Source organism: Podarcis melisellensis (genome assembly GCF_964234715.1).
Source record: "Podarcis melisellensis genome assembly, chromosome: Z".
NCBI classification, from domain to species: domain Eukaryota; kingdom Metazoa; phylum Chordata; class Lepidosauria; order Squamata; family Lacertidae; genus Podarcis; species Podarcis melisellensis.
The window spans coordinates 43009397-43019321 of NC_138547.1; the positions used below are offsets into that span (position 1 = coordinate 43009397).

General features: G+C 41.6%; 1 long non-coding RNA gene and 1 pseudogene across 2 annotated transcripts in view; one reads left to right on the forward strand and one right to left on the reverse strand.

Moving 5' to 3' along the window:
- LOC309362194 overlaps nucleotides 1–8969 on the forward strand; it is a 70486-nt gene extending 61517 nt beyond the window's left edge. The window contains exon 3 of the long non-coding RNA XR_014164862.1: nucleotides 7476–8969. This is a non-coding gene — a long non-coding RNA (uncharacterized lncRNA). The remainder of the gene's footprint in view (nucleotides 1–7475) is intronic.
- LOC309362360 (high mobility group protein B2 pseudogene) lies at nucleotides 2646–4903 on the reverse strand (annotated as a pseudogene). The gene is made up of 2 exons: nucleotides 4803–4903; nucleotides 2646–3654 (listed from the first exon to the last, which is right to left on the reverse strand). The product of its transcript is annotated as a high mobility group protein B2 pseudogene (transcript).
- Nucleotides 8970–9925: the final 956 nt, after the last annotated feature.

Consider the following 9925-nt stretch of genomic DNA (forward strand, 5'->3'; position numbering starts at 1 on the left):
TCCTTGGAGCTTTGATTAGCTTGTCACTCTCCAATAATTGAAAGCTGTGCGGGGTCATGAAATGGCATTTCTCTCTGAGTCTCTCTGCTTGTTATGGTGTATCTCTGGTATACTACAGAACAACCTTTCTCAGCCCAGTACCCTATAGGAGTTTTGTACTCCCAGAAGCCCTCCCCAACATGGACCATGGGGATGATGCGGAGCATCAGGGGAGCACAAAGTTGGGGAGAGCTGCTACGGAACTCACTTAGGCTCCAAGCCTACCAAAAATTAGTAGATTGACACGGGATAAGATCTGAATATCGTATCTTATATAGATAGATAGATAGATAGATAGATAGATAGATGATAGATATAGATAGCAAAATTTATATATAGCTAGTTTGCTATTGTCCATCCATTGGTAGCCTTTCAGATTACAGCAATGTGCCCTAAGTGGAGCTATACTTGGGGTTGGCTTGGAGACTGCAGCTAGTTCAAAACACAGCAGTTAGGTTTCATATGGCACAAACTACCACTTGCTTGTGAAGTTATACCTGGTTTATCCCTTAGCTACCTAGTAGGCCATGGTGGGAAGGTGTCTCCTGCAAGTCCCCAAGGTCTTAGGAGCTCACTCTACAGTAGCTCAGAGCAGGGCTTTTAGTGTGGCTGCCCCTGCTCTGTGGAACAGCATATATGTTGAGGCATGCCAGGGACCCACAACTGGAAACAGTTGAAATTTTTTTTGTTCCGACAGGTTTTCTGAGCTGAATAAATGAGTCTTTGCTGTGAGTGTCTATTATGTATTGTTTTTGTTTATTTATTGGCTGTGTTTTAAACTGTTTTCTCCCCTTCTGTTTTTATTGTTTATCACCTAGAAGGCAAATGATGATGATAATAACTAATAAATAATTTATTAAACATGTTACTTGCCCCAAAGGCTTCCAAGCAACTAGCAACACATTTAGAAACAATAAAATAAACATATCATACTATAAAAACAAGTAAACTCCATAACAGTTACTGGAAGCTTTGGCAACCAACTGTATAGTTTTTAGGTTTCATTTCATTTCTAGGGGAAGTGTAGGATTGACTAATGTTGCTCAGAGACCCAGAACATTTTAAGAAATTCATGAGTGGAGATGGAAAAAGACCACTGGATAAATGCTTTTTTTCACCCAACCCCATTTTTCTTCACTTGTGTATGCTCTGTGGATATTTCAATGAGTAGACTCCTTAGAGTCATTCTTTAAGGCAGCTTCCCCCAGCCTGGTGATTTCTGGGGGTTGTTGGACTACAACTACCATAAGTTAGAACCATTCCCCATGACCTAGCACCCTTGAGTCTTTTCTTTTATTATTATTTTTTAATTTGTGTTTTATTGATCATCAGTTACAAATTAATTAGATGTAAAAAGAAGAAAAGAAAGAGAATTATATCAACAACAACAACAAAAAGGCAGAGTGCAGAGCCATCACAAAGAGGGAAAAATAGAACAGAGGCAATCTCAGTTGAGGATCACTGGATGTACAGTATTCAGATGAAACTATCATTCCACAATGTTTTGTGCATTGCTGGCAGATGGAAGCCATACTCAATAAATTGTGCATATTCAATATGTTTCATAAAATTTTGTGTTTTTCTTTCCAGTACAATTATGAAATGTCCGGTCCAATTAGACCCCCAAATAGCTCTATTATTTTATTTACATCTAGAAGCTCAAGGAACGCCTAATAAATACCTTATTACCCTTGATTCTTATTGGAGCAGTCCCTTTATTTTTCAAAAGGAGAGCAAATCCCTTTAAAAAAAAAAGCATGTGTGACCTACATAACATTAAGATCTTTGCTGTGTGAATTTTTTCGGCCAGTGAAGCAGCAGGAGAATCTGCATTCGGCACAATGTTGTGCCTTAGCTCATGCAACAGCTGTTCTATAGGGAAAGCTATTTCGACTAGTTAGATTTCTGACACCCCTTTGAATGGTGGCTGGCAGGGAAAGACTTGAGCTGTCACAGCTTGGCTGCAGGGATTCGGTCAGAAGACAGAGAGTGAAGAAAAGATGGTGCATTCAAATAAATATAAACACTGCGTGGATTGATTCTTGCTGTGCATGCTTCCAAGTTTCCACTTTTTATGAATCATTTTTCTTCTCCAAGATTTGAGGGTCACCAGTAGTTAACTTCAATTTCAGAAATAGCCAGATGGTTGTACTTATTTCAGGCAAGGGAAGTGAGTGTTATATATTTGCAGCCAGATGAACAGGGATATCCTCTGGAAGACGATAATGTCCTCCCCCCATTCCCCCTTCTCCGCTTTCCAAAATATTTCTCCACATTGCTGACAACTCTAACCTGAACACCATATCACTATATATAGTTGAGAGCGGGGAGCAATTGCCCACATCCCTAAGCCATGGTGGTCAAACACGTGACCCCCAGGCACACATGGCCCATGAGGTCTTTTGGCAGCCCTCAACAATGTCAACATCAAGTTCATCATCATGAACGAGCTGGACGTAAATGACACTGTGCAAGTTGCAGTTAATTCTTTTTTTCTTTTTCAAAATTGTTTAAAAAAGTAATACAATGCAATAGTATGCAAGACAAGGTTGACTACCAATTTTACTACCATTTTTTAAACTTTGCTCAAAATCAAGCTGTAATTGAATCCAAAGAACCATTAAATATGACTTAACATTTGACAATATCAGCTTTTAAAAATCTAACAATAGTGGCATTCATCTACTGCTTAAATTAGAATATAGGTCTCCCAACAATCACATTACCTATACACAATTCTGTACTGTTTTTATACTGAAGCTAACAATGAGCTGCATTCGACTTCACATTCTTAGCAAAATCATTGACTTTTGAGCACAAAATCTTTACAGCAGCTTTATAACTCCACTCTTCATCTTCATCTTCCTCCTTCTCTTCTTCTTCTTCTTCCTCATAATCTTCTTCAGGTTCTACTTTCTTCTTGGAGCCATGCTGGCCTACCTGGACCTTTCTTTCCTGCATCACCCTTCCCCTTGGCATGATATGCTGCAACATCCTTCTCATACTTCTCCTTTAGTTTTGCTGCCTTCTGCTCAAAGGGCTGTTTGTCTTTTGCTGTTTGCTCAGACCACATTTCGCCTAGTTTCTTTACTGTATCACCAATAGACAAACCTGGGTGGTCGTTTTTTATCTTTGGGTGATGCTCAGAACAAAACAGAAAGAAAGCAGATGGTGGTCTTTTGGGGGGCATTGGGGTCGTCCTCCTCCTCCTCCTCCTTCTTCTGCTCCCCATTAGGAGGAATATAACTTTTCATCTCCCTGTCATAATGAACTTTGTCACCCTTTGCCATGTTTTCAAACTTGCCTTTTTCTTTTGCTGACATTGTCCTCCATTTCTTGGAACATTTCTTGGAGAAGTTGGAAAAGTTGATCGAAGTGTCCAGGTGCTTCTTCTTATGTTCCTTGTGGCACGTTTGCATGAAATAAGTGTAGGAGGACATCTTGCCCAGGGGCTTGTTCGGGTCGCCTTTGCCAATGGCTGCGGTAACAGTCCCTGATCGGTGGGCAAAGACATTTGTGGTACTTAGCTCCTCACCTGGTGGAGCTGAGGAAGAAAAGCAGTGGCCATTGGCGATGTCGAGAGGGGGGGTCAAGTAAAGCGCACGGATCACCTTCCTTCACTGCAGTCAAATGGGTTGCAGTTAATTCTTCATTAGCAAAGACACAATCTGCACAAACCTGCTGGAGTTGCAGGCCTAATGAGCACAGCAGCTCATCCCCAGTAGGTCTGACCCCCATGAAGCAGTTACTGAGACTGACAATCTCTGCCTCCCCACAGCTGTCTAAGACCCCTCCTCTCCAGAGCTTTTTCCAAGCAGTTGGAGATTTCACCTGGGTGAAGCCATCCTTTCATCTGCCCTTTTCATGTCTCTCCTGGTTCTGGGAGGGAAGCTTGTTGCAGCAAGAGGGGGAGACACCTGCAACTCTGCACCAGTCTGATTCATTTCTGCCTCTTGGCCTCCTTTGTCCCATGCTCCTCCAGCTTCTGCCTCTGATTCTGGTCTTTTTCTCTGCTCTAGACTCTGCCAGCTCACTAAATCCTCTTACCTCTTCAGCACCTCCTCCTCCTCCTAGTCTTTTCTCTCTACTCCCTCTGTCCACGCATCATTGTCCCATCACCAACCCTGGGGCTCTGAGACTTCTTTCCTTCAAGGTTCCCCAGCTGGTTCCTCCCAACATTCCTCTGCATCTAACTAGTCCATGATATGCATGTACAGTGCCCTCAGACCTACTGCCTCCAGATCACCTTTTTTAAGGGATTGAGGGAAGTGGGGAATTTCTTTTCAGCCCCTTTTCTAATGATCTCCAACATAAAATTTACAGTTTTCCATAGCTGCCTCACAATGGGTCAACATCTTCAATTAATAATAATAATAATAATAATAATAATAATGGCCTCCAACAAAATATAAAAGAACATATGATACATCAGACATTATGACCCCAAGGTCACATTCCAGGTTATAGAATTATAGAATCTTAGAGTTGGAAGGGATCTCAAGAATCATCCAGTTCAACCCCCTGCAATGCAGAAATTTCAACTAAATCATACATGGCAAATGGTCATCCAACGTCTGCTTAAAAACCTCCAAGTAGAGTCCACAACCCGCTGAGGGGTGTTGTTCCAGCACCAGTGGAACCATCAGTCACCACCAGTTCAGTCCCATTAGTATATATGGGAATTGAGGGTGTTTTTGCCCCAGTGTGCATCACTTTACACTGACATACTTTGAATTGAATGCACCATTGTATTGCCCATTTACCAATTTAAGAGTTCCTTTTGGAGTTCCTTGCAATCACTTTTTGTTTTAAATGCCTTGAACCATTTGGTATCATAAGCAAACTTGGCTACTTCATAGTTCATCCCCAACTTGGAGGGCTTTAAAAGAGGATTAGAGAAATACAGGGAAGATATGGCTACCAGTGGCTGCTAGTTATGATGGTTATGTTCTTCTTCCACAGTTGGAGGCAGCAGTGCTGTTGAATACCAGATGCTGGAAACCATTTGGGGGATGGGGAGTGCTCTTGTACTTGGGTTCTGCTTGCAGGTTTCCCACAGGCAACTATCTGTTCAGCCACTATGAGAACAAGATGCTGGACTATATAAGGCCATCAGCCTGATCCAACAGGCTCTTCTTAAGTTCTTACATCCTAATCTTTCTGGGTCTCAATTTCTACTTTGGAAGAACTGTTCATTTATTCCTCAAGTGTCTGTAGATGTACCTTCATGGAACTCCATATATGTGGGGTTGGTGTGTAATTTTTTCTCCGGGTTTCCACAAATGCTTGTTCCCAATTTCTGGATTTGCTTCATTAAGTTGATTCACCCGGTCTTTGGAGGCTGCTTAAAGGCCTAATAGCATATTGAAGAAGAAATCTGGTCTGAAATTCATTGCAGCCTTCTGTGTTTTAACCTGGTTTCCCCTTGAAAGCCCCCAGGAACATACAGGATTCAATATGAGAGAGAACTCCAAATAGCATTTCTTTTCTGAGCACTGTTTGAAAGCAGGGAGAAGGCATATCATCTAAAGCTTTTGAGAATAAATATAGGGAGAGGAAGGCTCGGATAACCTCAAATGGCTAAGATGTACAGACTTTCCCCTCCCACCTCACTCCTGAAAATCCATCTGTGATGCTAGTTATACCTGTTAACATCCACCTTGACAGTGCAAACCAGTTTCAAATGCAACAGAAAAATGGGACTAATTACCAGAATTTCTGGCTATGCCTATACTGGATTCTTCATTGGCAGGCTAATGGGTGACCTGCTCTGCCTTGGCTTTTATATCTGTAGTATGATTAGGAGACTCATAAGCCACATATAATACAAAGCCTTCTAAATTTATCCCAATAATTGAGCCATGTGACATTACCATTCCACTGATGAGAGGAGCTGGAAATCAATGCAATTGATCAATGTGATTTGCTGTCTTCATAATGAGAAAGGGAAATTTGAGAACCCTTTTTCATCATTGCAGAAGCTCCCTGAAGCACAGACTCCAGCAAAATGTCCAAATGGTTCCAGTTTTGGCCAGGTAAATTCAGAAATCACCACTGAAACCATAGAATCAAATATCATTTTGGGTAAGAAGAAAATGTGCTGGTTTATGGTCTTCTTCTAAAAGAGGAGTGGGAAATACAGAAAAAAACCTAGCACTTGTTCCATCACCTCCCGACATGCCTATCTCCTGCCAGCTGTTCTGTGGAAAGATCCTTATTTCCTTATTTTTGATGTTGATCATTGTGATTTTTTATTGGATGTTGATATTACTTGCAAGCCACTGAAGAATGGGCTTGTGTAGTGAAAGGCATTTGTAAATGACTGCAGTAACTAAATACAAAATTGAGTTTATTTTAGTCCTCTTTGAATAAAGTGTTGATTTAGATGCAGCCTTAAACAGACTCAGTCTACTGACCCAGCCTGTTCCACTTTGCCTTCACTGATTGGCAATGCCTTTCCGGAAAGTTAAGAGAATTAGAAACTTGGGGCACTTTGAAAACATTCCTGAGTTATGACGGTAATAATTTTGAAGTTCTTGGATTTTGAAAACTGTTCCCATCTGGACTGAAAAAGGAAATGAAGGGAGTGACACATGCTGGTTTTGCGTGGCTTTTGACAATGCACCTGTCCTGGGGATTTTGTTCCATATGGTGCTCTGCCTCAGGCTGCAAGAGAGAACGGGTGTAGCTCAGTAGCAGAGCAATTGTTCTGCATACAGAAGGTCCTAGGATCAATCTCCAGCATCTCCAGTAGAGGTGGGGAAAGTCTCACGTCTTTTCTTTTTATTAATAGTTTGTATTCATGTTAATATAAATATATTTAAAAAATAATAGAAAATATGAATAGAAACATGAATAGAAAGGAGCAAGAAATGAAGGTGGAAGGTGGAAGGAGGAAGGTGAATTTAATATTAAATTAATGTGAAAAATATATATAAGGAGATATATTGACTGCTGCTTTGTCAGAACTCTATAAACGTATACCATCTTTTGATAAATTTGTTTTGATCATTGCTATAAATTGTCCCCCCCCCCTATTATATGTTTGCTTTATCTGCAAGTCCATTTCCCAACTTTAGTCATTCCATAACTGTTGGGGGATTTGGGGGGCAATGGGAACTCACAGGCAACATTTTGGCAACTTCTGGGATAAAGGCTACCTCTGATTTTTTGTTCTCATTCCTTCATTCAAGCCCCTTCCTTTGTGTCTGTATCAATGAATATATTTTTCTTTTGTGTTTTAAATGTTAGAATTAGATTTTAAAATTTACTGTACTTTCTGTGTGATCATGAAAAGCATTATTAAAAAAAAATACAGGATGAAATGTAGGAATGATTTAATGAAATGGATCCCAAATTCTCAGTAGGAATGTATGCGGATGTGGAGAACCACATACTAAATCACTCCAGGTAATTTTCTTTTCTTTTCTGGCCAGGTATGTGAGGGAAAGAAGAGGAAAGGGCAAGAATGATCAATGCCTCACTGAAATATTTATAGAAATCTACAGCCAAATTCTGCAGCTGCTTGAAGATCAAGAGTGCCTCTTATCTCCCTCCATGGGTCAGAGAATCAAAACTTCCTTCCTTATTAGCTTTGGAGACAAAGGAACAAGGTCGTCATATTCATCTAAATAACTCAAGACACCTGAATAACTTCAGGGGGAAGGAGAAAGCGACATGCTGTGCAGTGTAGACCTGGAGGGCTAGTACTGAATACAGAGTCCGGGCAGATGGCTATCCTGTCTCACAGCTGCACCAGATTCACGAGTAAAGATGCCACTCAATGGTCAGCAGGCTACTGCAGGTGACACAGAAAATCCAACTTTGGGATATTTTGGCCTATGGGAAGCCTACAAGCTGGACATGAATGCAATGCTCTCCCCTCCTGCAGTTTCCAGCAACTGGTATTTGGAAGCAAAAAAGAAAAAAAAAGAAAAAGGGTAAAGGACTCCTGGACGGTTACATCCAGTCAAAGGCGACTATGCCACTCATCTCACTTTCAGGCCCAGGGAGCTGGCATTTGTCCACAGACAGGTTTCTGGGTCAAGTGGCCAGCAGGACTAAACCGTTTCTGGCACAATGGAAACACCGTGATGGAAACCAGAGTGCACAGAAATGCTGTTTACTTTCCTGTCACAGTGGTACCTATTTATCTACTTGCACTGGTGTGCTTTTGAACTGCTAGATTGGCAGGCGCCGGGACAGAGCAACTGGAGCTCACTCTGTCATGGGGATTCAAACCGCCGATCTTCTGATCAGCAAGCCCAAGAGGCTCAGTGGTTTAGGCCACAGCGCCACCCTATACAGCCTCTGACTGTGGAGGTTCTAACTTTCATCTTTATCCTGCTTTGTTTGTTCATTGACCCTGGCTACTAGTTTCTCCCATGGCTTCTCAACTTGTGACTCACCTCCAACAAGATTTCTAAATGGTGATTCTGTGAAACAGGATGCTAGATTAGATGGGCTTTTGTTCTGATTGAACAGGGCCATTTTTTTATGTTCATCATTCACACACTTATTTAATTGGTGATTTTTATACGGGGGGAATGTTGCTTTCAAACAAACACCACAAGCTGCTTTGAAAAGCCCATTCTTTATAGGCAATCTCATTTCAGCTAAGGTTTTGGGAAAATCTATCAATCAATGTCAGTGGTTTTTAATCAAATCCTTCATTCCAGTGCACAATAAGTGTTCAACAATATAACCCCCCCCCAGTCCCCCAATAGGCTTCAGTGCTAACAGGTTACAACAAGGGCTCTTAATGGCAGATGTTTTTGAAAGAAAACATTATTGTATTATGAAATTATTTTGCTGTCCTCTAAATGCTAGTCTAAATAAATGAATTTCATTTGTTTCATTACTTCTAATTATGAAAATGAACTGTAATTCAAATGAATGAACTCCACATTTTTCATTAGATTCTAATGGAAGGAGAAACTGATATACCATGGAACAGCCTATACAGAACGGTGAGACAGAGAAGGAAGGGGAGTGAGGGAGAAAAAGGTGTGTGTATGTGTGTGTGAAATTGACAGGTATATATTGTGTACAAAATGGAGAATGGTAGTCTTCCCTACAGGAACATTTGCAGGCCTGAAGCCCTGGGGGAATAGGGTAGTACAGTCATACTTCGGGTTACAGACGCTGCAGGTTGCATTTTTTCAGGTTACAGATGCGCCAAAACCCGGAAATACCGGAATGGGCTACTTCCAGGTTTCAGCGGTCGCACATGTGCAGAAGCGCTAGATCACGCTTTGCACATGCGCAGAAGCACTGAATTGCATGCGCAGACGCGCTGCTGCAGGTTGTGAATGCTATAGGTTGCAAACATGCATCCCACATAGATCACGTTTGCAACCCGAGCGTCCACTGTACAGTGTATGAAAATACCACACTCTTTGGATAGAAAGCATCGAATTGACAGGCAGCAGAAGGTAGCAGAAAGGACTTACCATTGTGGCAGAGAGTTTCCTTCTTCCCCCCATCTTCTTTTAAAACATGCTAAGGCACTTTTAAAAGCAGGAATCCTTGGTGGCAGCATTTTTGCTGATATAATAACAGTGGAGCTCTGGCCACTGTCAGCACCATTCTTAGTTTCCTGAAAGCCTCTAAGAAGAGCACTTGAATGCATGCACTTGCATGACAGTGAAAGTGACCAGAGCTTCACAGGCGCTGCTGTACCCTCAAAGCTGCCAGCAACTCACCCCCTCCACCCAAACGGCAATCAAAACAGCTTCCCCTCCAGTTCACCTCTTGTGGGTGGGAATAACACAATGGGACAAGATTGCATTCATGCATACATACATGGGATTTTCCTAATTTGTGCTCCTAGCTGGACATGTATTGGACAGCCCATTGGAGGGTTCCTCATCTTCATGTGTGACTT